A 21275-nucleotide genomic window follows, 5' to 3' on the forward strand; every position below is an offset into this window, starting at 1 on the left:
ATCTCACGCTTGGCAAAGAGTTATTTGGTTTCCCACAGACACGTCTTCCCCTGGATGTATACTGATATGTGACACCATGAACATGTATTGTCTATACTTCTGTGCGTGATTCCTGTAAGTTTGAGTTTTTTCCCCCCTCCATTGTGTGAGAATAATCACTCCTGTCTGGGCTCTCTCCTGAGTGGAGGGAGGGGTGCCATTAGACCAAAAATGTTGAGGAGCTAGGGCAAGGAAGGTGTTCTAAACATTGCCACCTTTAGACCTAACATTGTGATCAGAGAAAGCAAGGGTTCCCCTAGCCCAGTGATGGCGAACCTATGGCACGCGTGCCAGACAGGGCACACAGAGCCCTTTGTGCTGGCACGCGCGCTGTCACCACTTTGAACTGTCAGTGTGATCGTGCCGGCAGTTCAAAGTGGTGTTTAGCAGAGGAGACATTTTTTTTTATTTTTAAGCTGTGTGCGGCTGTGCCAAGGTGTGGGGGGACAGAGCCAGCACGGGGCATACAAACAGAGCACGGGGCATACAAACAGAGCACGGGGCATACAAACAGAGCACGGGGCATACAAACAGAGCACGGGGCATACGTGAAAAGAGGGAGAGAAACATGACTGCAAGGATGGGGGGGAAACATGCCAGGATGGGGTACATTTACCAGTATGGGGGATACATTTACCAGAATTGGGGGGAAACATGAAAGGAAGGGGGAAACATGAAAGGAAGGGGGAAACATGAAAGGAAGGGGGAAACAGGAAAGGAAGAGGGAAACATGAAAGGAAGGGGGAAACATGCCTGGTTGGGGGTACATGAATATGCCAGGATGAGGAAAAATGCCAGGATGGGATACGTTTACCAGGAAAGGGGACATTTACCAGGATAAGGGAACATGCCTGGATGAGGTACATTTACCAGGATGGGGTCATTTAATTTAACAGCATGGGGGAACATGCCAGGATGGGATACATTTACAATGATGGGGTACATTTACCAGGATGGGTTACATTTACCAGGATGGGGAATATGCTGGGATGGGGTACATTTACCAGGATGGGGCCATGGTGGGGACAAATATACCAGAATGTAGGAAATATATATCAGGATGGGGGACATATTTACCAGGAAGTGGCCAGGAAGGGGGACAGAACTACACAATGAAAGGGGAGGGGAGCAACTCGTACGTCTTTATGGGATTTCAAGATGTTCAGACTTTGAAATGAAGATGTGGATTATAGGGTGACATCTGATTGCATTCCATGCTAAAATCTCTGTCTAATATGCTGCAATTTTTTCCAGAAAGATCAATCCAACTGCTGTGTCTGGAAAGGGCAGGGGCTCAGCTTCAATGTGTGGTAAGCATGCACGAGCGTGATGCCCCCTGCTGAAGAGAAGAGAAGACGGCAAAGGTAAGGTTACAACAATCAATTATTTACATAATAGGATTGGTTGGCACTTCGGAAAAAAAAAATGGGTTTTAGGGATACAGTTCGGGCACTCGGCCTGTAAAAGGTTCGCCATGACTGCCCTAGCCTGAGGGCCAGTTTAGGCTCCCCTTTTCCTAGTAATCTCATCACATGTCATGACAGATGCTAACTGTGGTTTAGGCCTGTGCCACACATCCGTGCTGCCGGCACGTGTTTGTCATTTTTTACACGTACCGGCGGCACGGAGACACTTTAACCAATGCTACCCTATTGTAGCAGGCACACACACGTAAAACCACACGGAACGTGTGTCCGTGTGCGTTTGTACGTGTGTGCGATTTTCAAAGCGCTGACATGTCAGTGTTTTCTCCGGCAGCACGGGTGTTACACGGCCCGCACCCGTACCACACGGGTGTAGTGTGGATGCGGTCCCGTGTGACACGCGCCGGAGTAAACACACATGTCAGGGAAAAAAATAAAAAACATTAACTCACCTTCTCCAGCCCTCCTGTCTCTGCCGCTGCTGCCTCTTGCTGCCGACCGCCGCTCATTAATCTCATAGAATATTCACTTCACTGCCTGGCAGCAGCAGCAGCGGGGAGACAGGAGGGCTGGAGACCGAGGATCAGCACCACGGACAGCACCGCAGACGTCAGGAAGGACCAGGTGAGTATAATAATTACTGATTCTACGTGTGCTATCGCGGATAGCACACGTAGAACACACGTGTCACGCACGTACCAGAGACACGTACTTACCTGCACGCAACACGCAGGGAAAATACGTGTCTCTCGGCACGTGCGTGATTTTCACGTGAGTGTGGCAGAGGCCTTAGGCACATTGTTGAGCTCAGAAGGGAGGGAGCATTTGGAAGTGCAGATTTTGCTACTTTTTATTTTTATGGGTGTAGCTATAGTATTTTTCCAGAGCCTTTCTGCCACCATATGGCTGTGTGGACTTACTGGATTTTGCCGCGGAATTGCTGCAGAAAATGTGTCTACCATTGCTGCAGTTATTCCCCAGCAAATCCTATGGGTTTGAAAAAATGCTGTGCGCACATTGCATTTTTCTCATACCCATGGATATATATTTTATTTTTTTAATTTTTTTTTCCGAACACGCTCAAAACGTTTTCTTGGTACTACGTATGTGCGTGCGTGCGTGCGTGTTTCTGTAAATATTTTCTTTGGGTAGAAAAAAAACCTATGAAAGAAAAAGAAAATAAATAATTAAAATTTGGTAACATAAAATAGAAACATATTAAACAGGCATCAGTAAAAAACAAAAACATGTCCTGCGCAAAACTGAGCACAGACTGCAGGATGTGTGACGCCCTGGCAAAACCAGGTAGTCACAGAAAGAGTTAATCCTCCTTGGCAGCTACACAATCCCCACACCGATGTACACCAGCCAGTCAGGCCCTACTCACCCCCTCTCCAGGAAAAAGGGAGAGGGGCGAGAGAAGCTAAAGAAGTGGAGAGAGTTTTAGTCTCAGTTGTGCAGTAATCAGTGAAGTGCTGACAAGGGAAGCTTGGTGCTCCCTGGGAGCAGATGGTAGCCGGGGTTGGAGCCCTGGACTACTGGACTAGGTGGCTGTGAGGGCCACAGGTGACGGAGATCTGGTCGTGGGTATCCTGAGGCGACAGGGATAGGGTTGTAGCCCGCTGGTGCTTGGAGAGGGACCCGATCCGTAGGCCGTTCAAACGGACTAGTCCAGACAAGAAAGAGACAGACAGAGTGTGGAAAGAAGGGCCCTGGCTGTACATCTGGGTGTGGGACCCGAAGACACCCGCCAAAGGTGACCGGCCATTTGGTTGACAAAACAGACTCTGTGTTTCCTGACCCTACATATGAAATCAGCCTCATCCAACACTAGGACAACCGAACTGTCAGTGTGCTGATCCCTGCAAGCCCTGCCACCACCACAACTCCCAATTGGGCCCAGGGACTACAACTCCCCTACCCGTGGAGGGGATCCCACCTTGCTGCCCCACACCACCAGTCCTGGGCACGGTCCCCAGAGGCAGCGGCGGTGCAACCATCTCATCACCGCAACCCACGGGTGGCGTCACAGACAATCTCCCTTTACATATTCCCCTTTTGTTGTGGAGCCTGGGATCACAGACCGGGTCACGCCACCCTGATACCTCTAGAAGCGACCCCATTGGCCCGGTTCTGAGTACCCCCTATCCCTGGGCGACACAGATGCACGGATGGATGAGGTACAAAAAGCAACTAGGCATACGGAAAAAAAAATGTGCATCACGGATCTGCGTTCGGCGGCTACAGGATGCACAGAAGTATGAGGTTCAAAAAGCAACAAGGGATAGGGAGGCAAAAAAAAGACAAAAGAAAAAAAAATTATACTCACAGGACCAGAGGAACTGCATAAGGTAAAGAAGGCAGCTAGATAGATGACTCAAAAGGGACCCAGGAAGGACGCAGATGAGTCTGGACGATGAAGACCTCGGACAACCAGGCAGGAGGATCCGGACAGTGGTGGCAGCAGGCAAGGGGACGACGGAGGGGTACAGAAGAGGATGAGGAGGGGGGACAAGAGAAGCCAAGGGGGCAGAGCAGGTAAAGCGATCGGAGGGGGAGCAGATGGAGAGACTAAAGGGGGCAAACCAGAGGAGTACTTGCGGCTGCAGAGATCGGGCAGCGGCGGCAGTAGAAGTCGGGCACCAACGGCGGCAGCAGCAGAGGAACTTTACCGCCTGCGGTCTTTAAGGGGTTAATGCTGATAAATGTAGAGTAATGCACCGTGTATGGAGTAATCCTATTGCTGCATATGTGACGCCCCAGGGGTGCCGATCCTGTTCAGGGACGCCACAGGGCTTGTTCAATTTTGGCGAACAGGTAATGTCAGTTTTTATATATCATGACGCTACTCACGGCTTGCGGTCAGGGATGTGAATGACCGCCGCTGCAGGTTTTACGAGCGTCTGGGGCTGATGGGGTCTGCAGTCAGATGATGTAGCCTCCCATGAGTGAGGCAGACCCCAGGGGCTCAGGTGAGTAGAATAGCGGGTCCCGGAATAACACAGGAGTCCAAAAGTCTTTTAACTGGTTTTTACTCACTTCGGATGTTGCGGTGAGCTGACCCGGGCGTTGCTGTGATGAACCAGGTAGGACCAGGGCTCCTTCGGGCCAGTCTAAGGGTAACCCGTTAGCTCACCTTCCTAGCACTCTGTGTTCGGATAACCCCCCTGACGTGGAGTACCATGGGGGTCTATCCAGGGAGTTGCTGCTACCTTTTCTCTACTGTGTTTGGCCCATTTGCTGGCAGCATGGACCAAGTGAGATGGCTCCAGGCTCTGTCCCCTTATGGGTCCCTGCGTTGCTACTGAGGCTCGGACTCTGTGAGGTTGGTGAGGTACGTGTAGTTCCCCTCACTGGCAGGTTTAGCAGGTAGTTAAACTGGAGTCTGCTCTAGGGACCTGTACCCAGTACGTGCCTAGTCACCAAGAACACCCCACTGTTTTTCACCAGGTGACCGTTCTCTCCCGCTAATGGTTACTACCCCGTGCATGGTCTGACTAGTGGCTGCGCGCCTATCCGCCTCGCGACCGCCGCTCACCACCACCAGACTGGCTCTCCTCCTCCTCAGAACTCCATTCTCTTCTCTTGCAGACAACCTCTGCACTCTAGCTCCCAGCGCCTGCACTACACCCCTTGACAAGATTTGAAGTCCAGCCCCCTATGGAGACAGCCCAAGGGTCCCATCTACTGGTGTGGGAGAACTGGTTGCTATATGTCTGTGCATACACACCTCGTTCTGGCCCTTAGGATTACCTGGAAGTACTGTCCCAGCATGGGTGCAGTACTTAGTGGCGTTTGACCAGGTCAGGAGAGCCACACTCCCCCTTGGTTATTGACTGCAGGTCTTTGGGCTGCAAAGATAAGAAACAAAACACAAGTTTTCCCACCCAGGGGAGATATTTACATGTAAGCATACCAGGTACCATACCACCACCGCCCACCACCCACGAGTCTTTAACCCAAGACCCGAATACGGAGTGATCACCAGTCCTTTTGGTGACCTGGTCTCGGCCTGTGTGGGAAAACTTGTGTTTTGTTTCTTATCTTTGATGGCGCCCCTGACCTGGTCAGGCGCCACTCATATACATTAAATGGAAGTAACCTCGGGACTACAGAAGGACTTGGGGATTCTGGTGACAAGTAACTGAGCAGCAGCACTCAATGTCAGGCAGCAGCTGTGGGGACACGGGGCTCAGTGGGTGCTCTCGTCCACTGAAACCTGCCGCCTTTAGAAAGACAGCGTGGCTCAGGGCACATCCCAACTGAACGCCGGCCTCCTTAACCGTGGGCGTAACACTACTCAGACAACACAGGGTGAGGGAACCACAATAATTAGACTTTATTGGATCCCCAAACAATTAACGGCACATAACACATAAGCAGCAAAACACACAAATATAACAGGCAACAGAGTCTCACCCTTCCGCTGGCTCACCAGGGATTTAGAATGTCCATGCCTCAGAGGTTCCAGGGCTATTTACTCCAATCCAGCAGCAGCCCGTTTTTGGCGGGCACCCACTGAGAAAGGAATAATGCCAGATTTAGGAAGCTGGCTGAGGTCTGCAAAGTCTGTAACAGGTGACTGAACTGTCCCAACCTGAGTGTCCTCCTTAGGTAGTCCTGGTATGATGATACAATCCTGGCAGCCGGAATCGAAATCCCTAGGCTGTGGATATGGTCTCCAACTGGAACCGGAGTCCCTAGATTGAAGCCATAAGATATCCTGATCCTCTAGTCAGCTCCGAAGAGCTTAGACTGGATCCATCAGCATCCATCAACAACCACCTGGTGGCTTAAAGAAATCCCTTTTATAGCCACAGCCTTCCACTTGGATACACTGCGTCCTCATCGATTGGTTGGACAAGATCGCCTCTCCCATTGGATGAATCTCAAGCTGCATGGACAATGTTCATCCAAATGATGTGCATAGAAAGACTGAAGATATCTACATGGAGTCTGCAAGTCACAGACTCGACAATGGCTACTAAGGTAATCACATTAGCAATACACAACTACGTTACAATGGTTACTGAAAGAGTCTGGAGAAACAATACGTCTGGCTTTCAGTGGCCAACACAATTACATGAGTCAACAAGAGTCTTGTAGAAACAATGAGGGACTTATCCCCCGTCTATAAACAATCTATCATCCTGTCTGGCTGAATTTTAAGAAACTTTAACCCATGAGAGTCCATGTCATCACAGCAGCTACAAAAGCAAATAAGATTTTCGGGTTTCTAAATAGAAAGATTAGATCCCGAGAGCTCAAACATGCTAACAACCAGTTCCTTGTTAGTACAGTGGTCAGTATAGTAGTGTAATGGTTAGCACTCTGGACTTTGAATCCAGTGATCTGAGTTCAAAGCTTGGTGGGACCTTTAGATAATTTTTCTCCTTCCCATGACGTATTAAAATATAAGATAGGCTTTGTGAATATCAAGCAGAAAAAAGACAAAAATATTAAAGTTTAAATATATATTTTATATAAATATTTTCTACACATGGTCAACACTTTTTCTTGGTACTACATGTGTGTATGTGTCTATATATATATATATATATATATATATATATATATATATATATATATATATATAAATATATATATATATATATATATATATATATATATATATATATATATATAGTACAGACCAAGGGTTTGGACACACCTTCTCATTTAAAGAGTTTTCTTTATTTTCATGACTGAAAATTGTAGATTCACATTGAAGGAATCAAAACTATGAATTAACACATGTGGAATGAAATACTTAAAAAACTGTACAACAACTGAAAATATGTCTTATATTCTAGGTTCTTCAAAAGTAGCCACCTTTTGCTTTCATTACTACTTTGCACGCTCTTGGCATGCTCTTGATGAGCTTCAAGAGGTAGACACCAAAATGGTCTTCCAATAGTCTTGAAGGAGTTCCCAGAGATGCTTAGCACTTGTTGGACCTTTTGCCTTCACTCTGTGGTCCAGCTCACCCCCAAATCACCTCGATTGGGTTCAGGTCTGGTGACTGTGGAGGCCAGGTCATCTGGCGTAGCACCCCATCACTCTCCTTCTTAGTCAAATAGCCCTTACACAGCCTGGAAGGGTGTTTGGGGTCATTGTCCGGTTGAAAAATAAATGATGGTCCAACTAAACGCAAACCGGATGGAATAGCACACCGCTGCAAGATGATGTGGTAGCCATGCTGGTTCAGTATGCCTTCAATTTTGAATAAATCCCCAAAAGTGTCACCAGCAAAGCACCCCCACACGATCACACTTCCTCATGCTTCACAGTGGGAACCAGGCATGTAGAGTCCATCCATTCACCTTTTCTACAAAGACACGGTGGTTGAATCCAAAGGTCTCAAATTTGGACTCATCAGACCAAAGCACAGATTTCCACTGGTCTAATGTCCATTCCTTGTGTTCTTTAGCCCAAACAAGTCTCTTCTGCTTGTTGCCTGTCCTCAGCAGTGGTTTCCTAGCAGCTATTTTACCATGAAGGCTGCTGCACAAAGTCTCCTCTTAACAGTTCTTTTAGAGATGAGAAGGTGTGTCCAAACCTTTGGTCTGTACTGTATGTATGTATATATATATATATATATATATATATATATATATATATATTTATATATATATAAATATATATATATATTTATATATATATATATATATATATATATATATACACACATATCATATATATATATATATATATATATATATATATATATATACACATATCAAATATTAACATATTACACATACACACAAAGTACAGTGCAAAAGCTTTTGTCAGATGTGGAAAATATTGAGCAAAGTAACGTTGTTTTCCAGAAGCAGAAGTGTAAATAGATAAGTTTCCCCAATCAGCAAAATACAAAGTGAATAAACAAAAAAAAACATTGGGGCATGAAAATGACAGATTACACTTTTTGGTGCCAAAACAGCAGTAACCCCCATAAGTGACCCCCACTTTGGAAACTGCACCCCTCACGGAATTCATCTAGGGGAGGGATGAGCATCTTAAACCCACTGGTGCTTCACAGAATTATATAACATTGAGGCTCTGTGCGCACTGGGAAATGGAATTTTCTTGTGAAAATTCCGTATCCTCTCAAAGATTACCGCGGGAAACCGCACCCGAAAACCGCGTGCGGTTTGCCGCGGTTTGCCACGGTTTTACCGCGGTATTATTCGCGGTATTGCCGCGGTTTTGCCGCGTGCGGGTTGGGATGTGCTTTATTGCATTCAATGCAATAAAGCACATTGAAAAAAAAAAAAAATATCATTTAATTCTGAGATAGTAGATAGACAGAAGAATAGATAGAGGGATAGATAGATAGATAGATAGATAGATAGACAGAGGGATAGATAGAGGGATAGATAGATGACAGATCGCTGCATTTCCCACGGTCGGCAGTGAGTTCACATTACCGGCCGTGGGAAATGACCGGTAATTACCTCTGCTGTCTGCTGCATTCAGCCTGTGTCTGTGACAGTCGCGGCTGGATGTCAGCAGTGCAGGACGCCGGAGCTGTGTGGATTATGTCGGAGCTTTGTTTGGGGGGCTTAATAAAATGGTGAACGAGGCTTGTTTGTTTTATTTAAAATAAAGGATTTTTCGGTGTCTGTGTTTTTTTCACTTTACTTACGGGTTGATCATGTCAGCTGTCACATAGACGCTGCCATGATCAAGCCTGGGGTTAATGGCGGTGGTCCCCCATCATCATTAACCCCTTGTATTACCTTGCCACCACTGCTACACGGTGGCAAGAAGAGCCGAGGACACGCCGGTATTTGTCGCATATTGCATGCGACAGTGCCGGGGCAGCTGCGGCTGATATTCTCGGCTGCGGGAGGGGGAGTGAGGCGGGGGACATTAACCCTGCCCCTCTCCCTCCCCAGCCTGAGAATACCGGGCCGCCGCTGTGTGCTTACCTCGGCTGGAAGGTAAATATGCAGCGGAGCCCACGTTCTTTTTTTCCTATATTTCCGTTTGATTTCTATGTGTGTTCTATGTGTCTGTGTCTATGTGATCTATGTGTCTGTGATGTTTTCTGTGTCTGTGATCTGTGTGTGTTTACTCTCTGCTTTGCTTCCTCTTCCTGTAATGACATCACTTCCCTGCAAAACCGCAGACAAGCGATGTACATTACCGGAGGTAAACCGCGAAATACCGCAGGGAATAACGCAGGAAAACGCAGTGAACCGCACAGAATTTGCTGCCTGCGTTATTCCCTGCGGGATTTCATGATTAACATTGAGTCAATGGAGTAAAATCCCGCAGCGATGTGCGGAAAAGAAGTGACATGCACTTGTTTTTGCTGCGGGATTCCCGCAGCAAAACATGCAGCTGTCAAATTCCGCCCAGTGCGCACAGGATTTTTTTTCTCCATAGGATTTGCTGGTGATTCACTGCAGAGATGTTATGAACATTTTCTGCAGCGAAACATGCAGCAAATCCGCGGAAAATCCACGGCAAAATCTGGTAAGTGCGCACAGGGCCTAAGACAGGAAAATTAAATATATTTTTTCCATGAAAATGTTGCTTTACCTCCAAATTTTTCATTTTTTGTGGAAACCGGGGGCTTAAAATTAATCGTCATTTTCTCTCTGCACCAGTGAAAACCCTAAGGCCGGTTAGCTCAGTTGGTTAGAGCGTGGTGCTAATAACGCCAAGGTCGTGGGTTCAATCCCCGTATGGGCCCGAGAATGTCTTTTATGAAATTGTGCAACTAATTGTATGGTGAATTTTCTCTTATTCTTGTGAAAATACAAAATTTGGGGCTAAAATTATTATTATTATTTATTATTATAGCGCCATCAATTCCATGGCGCTTTACATGTGAAAGGGAATAGGTAATAGGAAAAGTACAATAATCATGAACAATACAAGACACAGACAGGTACAGGAGGAGAGAGGTCCCGGCCCGCGAGGGCTCACAGTCTACAAGGGATAGATGAGGATACAGTAGATGAGGGTAGAGCTGATTGTGCGGCGCTGTATCAGACTGAGGGTTACGGCAGGTTGTAGGCTTATTGGAAAAGGTGGGTCTTCAGGGTCCTTTTGAAGCTTGACAAGGTAGACAAGAGTGTCTGAGAGACTATTGTGGAAAAAGTAAAATTTTCATTTTTTCCTTCCACATTGCTTTAATTCCTGTGGAGCGCCTAAAGGGTTAATAAACTTTTTCGATATGGTTTTAAGCAATTTGAGGGGTGAAGATTTTAGAATGGTGACACTTTTTGGTATTTTCTGTCACCTAGACCTCTCAAAGTCACTTCACATGTGATCTGGTCCTTAGAAAAAAAGATTTTCTAACTGTTGTTGGAAAAATGAGAAATTGCTGATAAATGTTTAACCCTTCTAACTTCCAATAAAAAAAAATTGTGCTGATGTAAATAAATAAATATGTTATGTTTACAAACATCATCAAGTAGAATATGTCACAAAAAAATAGTCCCAGAATCACCGGGATCCATTGAAGCGTTTCAGAATTAATTACTCTAGTCAGAATTTTTTTAAAAAATGGGCTGGTCATGAATGTGAAAACAGGCTGAGGGCATGAAGGGGTTAAAGAGAATCTGTCATCAGGTTTTTGTCACCTAATCTGAGAGCAGTATAATGTAGGGGCAGAGACCCTGATTCCAGCGATAGATATAAGTAACTAGTTGACAGTAGTCTGTGCCTGTGTAAGACATTACATTACTATAGAATCTCTCTCTGTTGCCGTTATGTCACTATATTGATATATTATTATTGTAAAATAATTAGTATGGTTATAAATGGCGTCACATATCACTATACATCCAGGGGAAGACGTGTCTGTGGGAAACCAAATAACTCCTTGCCCACCGTAAGATTTAATGCTGATAAATGTAGAGTAATGCACCGCGGGTGGAGTAATCTTATTGCTGCATATATATTACATGGCAGTAAACGCGGGACTACAGAACAGAAGGACTTGGGGATTCTGGTGACAAGTAACTGACCAGCAGCTCTCAATGTCAGGCAGCAGCTGCAAAAGCAAACAAGATTTTAGGGTTTCGAAAAAGAAAGATTAGATCCCGAGAGCCCAAGCATGCTAACAACCAGTTCCTCGTTAGTATAGTGGTCAGTATCCCCGCCTGTCACGCGGGAGACCGGGGTTCAATTCCCTGACGGGGAGGACAATGTTTTTGTTATTTACAAATACAATGAAAGCATAATAAAAGGAAATATATTACAGCTGATTTCACGGTTGTCACTTTTAATTCAACAATTTCTATTTTGCGGTTTTACACACTTTAAAGATTTGTTGGATAAGTCTGGTTAACTACATTATGACTTATGACCTACATGTACGTCATATGTCATTTCCCTGTCTTTGATGCCATTTAATCACCCGTCATATGCCTCTAACAGCCGCACATGGAGATTTTTCTGAAGATGTTAAACTGTTGAAACCTGCTGTCAATCACTTAAAATCAGTTCCTTGTTATTACATGGTCCTGATAATCCAGCCATGTATAACTGTCTCTGGACTCGGAATCCAGCGATCCAAATTCAAATCTCAGTGGGACCTTTAAATAGTATTTTCTTCCCATGAGGTATTAAAATAAAAAATGGGCTTTCTGCAAATCAAGCATTAAAAAAGACAAAAAGATTAAAGTTTAAATATGTATTTTATATACCATATTTTTCGCTTTATAAGACGCACCTGATTATAAGACGCACCCCCAAATTTGGTGAAGGAAAAGAGATTTTTTTTTTTTTAATGTTAAATGGGGTCCATCTTATAATGCCAGTGTCCCTCTAACAAATCATATAGGGTATATGTCCCTCATAGCCCCCCATCCTAAAATTAGCCCCCTTAATCTGGATATGGCCCCCTTATATTGAATATAGCCCCCTTGTGATGGCACACGTTCCCTGTGCTGCCTATGGTCCCCTATGGATTGCACACGTTCCCGTGTTAGATAACGCCCCCATGCTGCTGCCCATGGCCCCTATAGATCGTACAAGTCCCCCTGTGTTAGATATCGCCCCCATAGTGCTGCCCATGGCCCCTATAGATCGCACAAGTCCCCCTGTGTTAGATATCGCCCCCATAGTGCTGCCCATGGCTCCTATATAGATCGCACAAGTCCCCCTGTGTTATATATCGCCCCCATAGTGCTGCCCATGGTCCCTATAGATCGCACAAGTCCCCCTGTGTTAGATATCGCCCCCATAGTGCTGCCCATGGCCCCTATATAGATCGCACAAGTCCCCCTGTGTTAGATATCTCCCCCATAGTGCTGCCCATGGTCCCTATAGATCGCACAAGTCCCCCTGTGTTAGATATCGCCCCCATAGTGCTGCCCATGGCCCCTATATAGATCGCACAAGTCCCCCTGTGTCAGATATCGCCCCCATAGTGCTGCCCATGGCCCCTATATAGATCGCACAAGTCCCCCTGTGTCAGATATCGCCCCCATAGTGCTGCCCATGGCCCCTATAGATCGCACAAGTCCCCCTGTGTCAGATATGGCCCCCATAGTGCTGCCCATGGCCCCTATAGATCGCACAAGTCCCCCTGTGTCAGATATCGCCCCCATAGTGCTGCCCATGGCCCCTATAGATCGCACAAGTCCCCCTGTGTCAGATATGGCCCCCATAGTGCTGCCCATGGCCCCTATATAGATCGCACAAGTCCCCCTGTGTCAGATATCGCCCCCATAGTGCTGCCCATGGCCCCTATAGTAGATCGCACAAGTCCCCCTGTGTCAGATATGGCCCCCATAGTGCTGCCCATGGCCCCTATAGATCGCACAAGTCCCCCTGTGTCAGATATCGCCCCCATAGTGCTGCCCATGGCCCCTATAGATCGCACAAGTCCCCCTGTGTCAGATATCGCCCCCATAGTGCTGCCCATGGCCCCTATAGATCGCACAAGTCCCCCTGTGTCAGATATGGCCCCCATAGTGCTGCCCATGGCCCCTATAGATCGCACAAGTCCCCCTGTGTCAGATATCGCCCCCATAGTGCTGCCCATGGCCCCTATAGATCGCACAAGTCCCCCTGTGTCAGATATCGCCCCCATAGTGCTGCCCATGGCCCCTATAGATCGCACAAGTCCCCCTGTGTCAGATATCGCCCCCATAGTGCTGCCCATGGCCCCTATAGATCGCACAAGTCCCCCTGTGTCAGATATGGCCCCTAGGCTGCTGCCCAAAGTAAAATAAAACCCTCTTTCCTTACCTCCTGCAGCGCTGATCTCCCTCCTGTCTCCCTCCGTGCTTCTGTTCTTCCACTTCCTGGTTCTCAGTGCGGTCATGTGATCGGCACAGCAGCCTGAGCTCTCTGCCTGCCTGATCACAGTGGAAGCAGGGACACGGGGAGAAACGCTGCAGGGGTAAGTAAAGCTTTTTTATTTTAGAATGAGCAGCAGCCTGGGGGCCAAATCTAACACAGGGGAGGCATGTGCGATCACACTGGGACGCAGGCTCATATACTATGCACCGCTGCCCCAGCCCCTCACTGCGTGCGATTTCAGCACCATTGGAGATGGACAGCGGATGTGCATATTATATGAGCGGGTGCAGGAGATCAAAGGCTGCCGCCCGCAGCGTTCCCCTGTGCTCCAGAGCTGCTGCCCCCACCTCCCCTGGACGCTGCAGTGTACATATATATATACACACACACACACCCCCCCCGTATATTCGGCTTATAAGACGCACCCCCTACTTTCCCCCAAAATTTGGGGGAACAAAAGTGCGTCTTATAAAGCGAAAAATACGGTAAATATTCCCCACACATGCTCAACACTTTTTCTTGGAACTACGTGTGTGTGTATGTGTATATATATATATATATATATATATATATATATATATATATATAACACATATTACACATACACACAAAGTACCATGCAAAAGGTTTAGTCAGGTGTGTAAAATATTGAGGAAAGTAAAGTTGTTTTCAGAAGTAGAAGTGTTAATAAATAAGTTTCCCCAATCAGCAAAGTACAAAATGAATGAACAAAATAAATCATTGATGCATGAAGATGACAGATTACACTTCTTGTTGCCAAAACAGCAGTAACCCCCATAGGTGACCCCCATGTTGGAAACTACACCCCTCACAGAATTCATCTAGGAGAGTGATGAGCATCTTATACCCACTGGTGTTTCACAGAATTATATAACATTGAGGCATGAAAATGAAATATTATATTTTTTTAAAGAAAATGTTGCTTTACCTCCAAATTTTACATTTTGTCTGGAAACTATGGGGTTAAGTTTCATCATCATTTTCTCTCTGAACCAAAGAAAACCAGTGGCCGGTTAGCTCAGTTGGTTAGAGCGTGGTGCTAATAACGCCAAGGTCGCGGGTTCGATCCCCGTACGGGCCAGATTTTTTTTTTCTTTTATGACAAGCTGCAATTTAACAAGTGTATGACCTTATTCAGTACACATAGTAATGTGGGCAGATTTTTAGATCTTTAAAACAGATAATTTAACAATCAGTCTAATGTCTAAGGGTGGTGTCACACATAGCGACGAAGCAGCGATCACGACCAGCGATCTGACCTTATCAGGATCGCTGCTGCGTCGTTACATGGTCGCTGGTGAGCTGTCAAACAGGCAAATCTCACCAGCGACCAGTGACCAGCCCCCAGCCAGCAGCAACACGTGGAAGCGTAACTAAGGTAAATATTGGGTAACCAAGGAAAGCACTTCTCTTGGTTACCCGATATTTACCTTAGTTACTAGTGTCCGCCGCTCTTACGCTGCCAGTGCCGGCTCCCTGCTCCCTGCACTCTTAGCCAGAGTACACATCAGGTTATTTACCCGATGTGTAGTCCGGCTACATGTGCAGGGAGCAGGGAGCTGGCACTGGCAGCCTGAGAGCGGCGGTGCTAGTAACTAATGTAAACATCAGGTAACCAAGGAAAGGGCTTCTTGGTTACCCGATGTTTACCATGGTTACAGCTTACCACAGCTGCCAGACGCCGGCTCCCTGCTCCCTGCTCACTTCAGTTTGTCGCTCTTTCGCTGTCACACACAACGATGTGTGCTTCATAGCGGGAGAGCAACGTCCAAAAAATGAAGCAGGACATTCAGCAACGACCAGCGACCTCACAGCAGGGGCCAGATCGTTGCTGGATGTCACACACTGTGACAGCGACGGGACGTCGCTGCTACGTCACAGAAAATGGTGACTTAGCAGCAACGTCGTTGTCGTCGCTATGTGTGACACCACCTTTAGTTCCTAAGTAGCAACATCATGGAACCTTGTGATACTGTTTAGTTACATTTACACATTCTTCTGCCCCTGGAACCTTCATCCTCATTGTTGCGGGCCATATCTGGGCTAAGGGATGAGGACCGGAGGGAGTTAACTATCGCTACTCTGGAGACGTTGGGTCCGTGTTATATTTGGGGAATCCCCTGAGGAAGGTCCCTCTTCTGGTGGACACCGAGGCCTTTTGAGATAAGTGGCTAGAGCCTTGGTTTGTACCAGGCCTTCTATGTTTGGAGTCTGTCTTTATAAGTATATGCATCTGCATGTGTGTTTAATCCCTGCCATTTGGTGACAGTTAGGGTAGCCATATTATACGGCTAGAGGCATATTTAACTATAAAGTACAGCCCCACCGCTTGTTCTTAATACAGACTCCAGCATTATTTTGATTCTATCGCTTCTTCTTTGGGACCTCCAATATTCATTAACCTTTTTGTTCTATGAACTATTTTTCCTTCCACTCCTGAAGAACCTCAGACCTATGAGGGGAAACGCGTCGGGTGGTTTCGTTTAGGGACCGCAGGAGTTCATTGAGTGGGCTCTGGGTCATTTTGCCCGTATATGTTTCCAATTAATTATATTGGACATTGGTTATTGATATTACCTATATTCTTGAAATTTGGTTCATTTGAATGTGTGAATCCTTCACAGTACCATCACCTCACAGCTCCTAGGGCTATTTGAGGGCCAGGAGGGAGAGACGACGTGGAGCGGGGGCGCCAATTGCGCAGGCTCTTAGGGCATCGACCTCCGCGGCAAGGTAGGGGTGAATTCAGGGCATTGTGAGGGTCAGATTCCCTCCCCCTCCCTTGTGATTGTTTTAACATTGACACTTATGTATTTTTGATAGGATATTTTGATTGGTTTTGGAAGATTCCCTTCCCTTTTAATCGAATTTAATAAAGTTTAATCTTAGGAGTTTTTCTTTGTTTTTTCTATGACTGCACTTCTAATTATCTATTTATGATTACTTACCTTACCTTAACACCCGCGGATTTTACAATTCGATACTTCTGATTGGTCAATGTTTACTGATCAGCAATGACTGAATAGCCGGTTTATATAGGCAGACCACTCTATATGTGCACAGTCCGGTCTGTCATAGCCCGTACAGTGCACATAGGCTGCCATTGCTATCGACAGCACAGGTTCTTTTATTACACAGTATAATGTGCATCTATAAACAATGACCTTTTCTGCAGCAACAAGATAGTTTCCCCTGACTAACCAGTGGTTTTCTCTTTCATCGGGTGATCAGCAGCCTGTGTATACTGCTTCATTCTTTGCACATATTTTAGGAATACTAGTTCATATTTACTGAACAGTGTAAATGGACATTTACATTAGGGCTAGTGATGAGCGAGGACTACCATGCTCGAATGCTCGGTACTTGTAACCAGCAGTAATGGTCAAGCACAAAAATTCTTGGTGCTCATAACTAGAGTCAAGATGTCCAGACATTTGGATGAGCTAGAGTAACAAATATAATGGACGTCAATGATTGGTCAGTCGGTTCTCTGCCCCCATACAGCCAGTCATAAAGAGAGCATTTCCATGAGAAGGGTGGGCAGCAGAGTTTTTTTGTATAACACACTACATTTGAAAACATTGCTTTAACCTGGGGGAAGGGGGAAACAAAACTCAAACTCATAGGAATCACTCATAGAGGTCAGGTGCGATACGTTAATGATCCTTGTCTCAGGTTCTGCTGCGAGCGTGAACCAAGTGTCATGCAACTGTGCTCTGTTTCTGATATCAGGTCACAGCTGCATAGGAGAGGGCAGGACTAATCCCCCCCGAAACCTCCATTGGCGGCGTGTGCGTGTATCGCACTGCACTTGAATGACATCCAAGTGCAGTCCGATGTTTTTCTCGCACCCATAGACTTCTATGGATTTGAGTGACACTGCTATCGAAGACAGCCCCATCATGCTGCAATTTTTTCCTCAGCCTGGTTAGGGCTGAGGAAAAACTCGCAGATCTGAGCTGCAGCATTGTCTTAAATTGGGCCGAGAGCAATGCCACATTTTCTCACATTGCACTCGAGTCGAGTCATACGCAAGTGTGACTCCAGCTGTATAGACAATACATCATGAGAAGTAAACTAAAGAAAGGGAGGAAATTATCAGACAAGAGCATTTCCACAACACACAATAGTACACCAGCAACAGGATATCAAAGCACAAGGACCAGGATCGCATAAAGTTATCATCGGCATGGGCCAAGCTCCACCATCTTAAAAATGGTGGTGGTGACTTTAATAGGTCAATTAATCTGACTCTGCGTATGAACAATGTCAGAAGTAGTCCTGACACTCCACTAGTTTTGAGTTAGACACTACAGGCACTACAATGTACTAGGCAGGGCTTATTTGCCTTTTTAAAATCTGCAACATTCACTGCATTTGACTCCATGGGTGTTTCCAGAGACTAAATCATCACTACACCCATAGGTGAATTTCTAGAGGGATGTATTCTTCCAAAATGTGGTAACTTGAGGTGGTTTCTCTTGTTCCAGCACTTAGAGACTCTGCAAATGGCGTCAGAAAACTATTCTAGGAAAATCTCTGCTTGAAGCACAAAATGGTGTTCCTTCCCTCCCGAGTAGAGATGAGCGAACTAGTTGCGGTTTGGCTCGAGTTCGGTTCGCCGAACGGAGGTCTCGTTCGAGTTCGGTTCGGCAAACCACTCGAACCGCATAGGAAACAATGGGAGGCAATCACAAACACATAAAAACACCTAGAAAACACCCTCAAAGGTGTCCAAAAGGTGACAAACAACTCACAACACAAACACATGGGAAAGTGACAAGGACATATACTCATGCGAAAACAAAAGAGCTGGACAAGGAAAAAAAGGAGGAGACACAGATATAGGCATGGCACCCCCTTCTAAAATCATGTAAAACACCGCAAAGTTACTCCAAGCGGAGTCTCCCTTTTTTCCAAAAATTGGGCCACACACACACCCACCCATTCAGTGGCAGCACTTGTGCCCCAGTTGTACACTTCACAGCTAGATTTGCATCAAGCACATTAAAAAATACGCTATTCTTAACCGTCCCCAGGATGACACCGGGGTAGGTAGCAAAGTCTTTCCTGATCCCAGCTCTGTTCATCTTGGCTTCTTTTAAAAACACAGCAAGCAAGGGTTACTCCAAGCGGAGTCTCCCTTTTTCCAAAAATTGGGCCCCACACACACCCACCCATTCAGTGGCAGCAGTTGTGCCCCAGTTGTACTCTTCACAGATAGATTTGCATCAAGCACATTCCAAATCCACAAGCCTTTACTCTCCCCAGGATGACACAGGGGTAGTAAATTCCTTGTGGATCCATGACTTGTTCATTTTGATGAACGTCAGTCTGTCCACATTGTCACTGAACAGACGCGTGCGCTTATCTGTCAGCACACACCCAGCAGCACTGAAGACACGTTCAGAGACAACGCTGGCAGCTGGACACGACAAAATCTCCAAGGCGTAACTGGAGAGCTCTGGCCATTTTTCAAGATTTGAAGCCCAAAATGAGCAAGGCTCCAGTTGCAAAGTCATGGCATCGATGTTCATTTGGAGATACTCCTGTATCATCCTCTCCAGCTGTTGACTATGTGTCAGACTTGTTGTCTCTGGTGGCCTTGCAAAGGATGGTCTAAAAAAATTATGAAAAGATTCAATAAAATTGCTGTTACCAGCACCAGATACGGTGCTACTGGTACGGCTAGACTGTTGAAGATGAAGAGACCGTCCCATGTTTGTCAAGTTACAACTGGGAGATTCACTCCCTGCACCAGGGTTGTTTGGTGGAAAAGCCGAGCTAAGATTGAGTTACAGCTTTTGCTGATACTCCTGCATACGTGCGTCCCTTTCTATGGCTGGTATTATGTCAAAAAATTTGGACTTGTACCGGGGATCTAATAGTGTGGCAAGCCAGTAGTCATCATCACTTCTAATTTTGACAATACGAGGGTCATGTTGGAGGTAGTGCAGCAAGAAGGCACTCATGTGTCTTGCGCAGCCATGCGGACCAAGTCCACGCTGTGTTTGTGGCATAGAGGTGCTAACCGTTCTTTCTTCCTCTGTCATCTCCCCCAACCTCTTTCAACTGAAATTTGACCAAGGTCTCCCTCATCCGCTAAGTCTTCCAAGTCCATGGACAGTTCGTCTTCCATTTCTTCATGTTCTCCTGCACCTTCCTCAACAGTTCGCCTGCTACCATGCGCCCTTGTTGATCCCTGTCCCCCATGGTCCCATGCCTGCCGCGTTGGTGATGATGAACGTCTGGACCTTGGTGATGTTGTTGTCTCTTGCGCATATGAATCCTCCTGTAGTTCCTCCCCTTCCTGTTGTCCCACCCCCTGACACCGAATAGTGTTTAGCGTGTGCTCCAGCATGTAAATGACTGGAATTGTCATGCTGATAATGGCATTGTCAGCGCTAAACATATTCGTCGCCATGTCGAAACTGTGCAGAAGGGTGCATAGGTCCTTGATCTGAGACCACTCCATCAGGGTGATCTGCCTCACCTCTGCATCTCGTTGGCCCAGGCTATACGTCATGACGTATTGCACCAGGGCTCGATGGTGCTGCCACAGTCGCTGTAACATGTGGAGAGTCGAATTCCAGCGTGTCGGCACATCGCATTTCAGGCGATGAACCGGCAGGCCGAAAGACTTCTGGAGCGATGCAAGTCGCTCAGCAGCGGTGGTTGAACGGTGGAAGTGAGCAGACAGTTTTCGTGCCCTGTTCATAAGGCCATCTAGGCCGGGATAGTGTGTTAAAAATTGCTGGACAACAAGGTTCAACACGTGAGCCATACAAGGCACGTATGTCACCTTGCCCAGGCGAAGGGCCGCACCCAGGTTTGCAGCATTGTCGCACACGGCCTTACCAGGCTGCAGGTTGAGTGGAGACAACTATTTACCAAACTCAGTCTCCAGAGCTGCCCACAACTCAGCCGCTGTGTGATTCTTATTTCCAAGACATTTCAAGCTAAAGACAGCCTGATGCCGTTGCGCTCTGCTGCCAGCATAGTAATGAGGGGTGCGTGATTCCTTCTGCGCAGTGAGAACGCTGGTGGCCTGACCAGGCAGGCTTGGGGCGGAGGTGGAGGAACCAGACGAGGTGGAGGAGGCAGAAGCAGTGGCGGAACTTGGACAGACAGAGGATTGACACACAAGTCGTGGGGACGACAAGACTTGTGCAGCAGACCATTCACCATCTATCACCATAGTTACCAGTGCCCAGTCAGCGACATGTAACGTCCCTGTCCATGCTTACTGGTTCAAGTATCGGTGGTGAAATGCACCCACTCACACACAGAGTTTCTCAAGGAAGCGGTGATGTTGTGTGTGACATGCTGGTGTAGCGCAGGCACACATTTCTTAGAGAAGTAGTAGCGACTGGGTATCTGGTACTGGGGCACAGCGACAGACATAAGGTCTCTAAAATCCTGTGTGTCCACCAGGCTGAAAGGCAGCATTTCGGTAGCCAACAGCTTACAGAGGGATAAAGTCAACCTCTTAGCTTTGTCATGGGTCGCAGGAAATGG

The 21275-nt window shown here is 46.6% G+C and overlaps 3 non-coding genes across 3 annotated transcripts; all 3 read left to right on the plus strand.

Annotated features, from left to right (window-relative positions):
- Positions 1 to 10096: 10096 nt before the first annotated feature.
- Positions 10097 to 10170, plus strand: TRNAI-AAU (transfer RNA isoleucine (anticodon AAU)). The gene has a single exon. It is a non-coding gene; the product is annotated as a tRNA-Ile (tRNA).
- Positions 10171 to 11556: 1386 nt separating this feature from the next.
- TRNAD-GUC (transfer RNA aspartic acid (anticodon GUC)) lies at positions 11557 to 11628 on the plus strand. Its single transcript has one exon. It is a non-coding gene; the product is annotated as a tRNA-Asp (tRNA).
- A 3136-nt stretch (positions 11629 to 14764) lies between these two features.
- Positions 14765 to 14838, plus strand: TRNAI-AAU (transfer RNA isoleucine (anticodon AAU)). The gene has a single exon. It is a non-coding gene; the product is annotated as a tRNA-Ile (tRNA).
- The last annotated feature ends 6437 nt before the right edge of the window (positions 14839 to 21275 follow it).

The sequence above is a fragment of the Anomaloglossus baeobatrachus genome, chromosome 4, assembly GCF_048569485.1.
Source record: "Anomaloglossus baeobatrachus isolate aAnoBae1 chromosome 4, aAnoBae1.hap1, whole genome shotgun sequence".
Lineage (NCBI taxonomy): Eukaryota > Metazoa > Chordata > Amphibia > Anura > Aromobatidae > Anomaloglossus > Anomaloglossus baeobatrachus.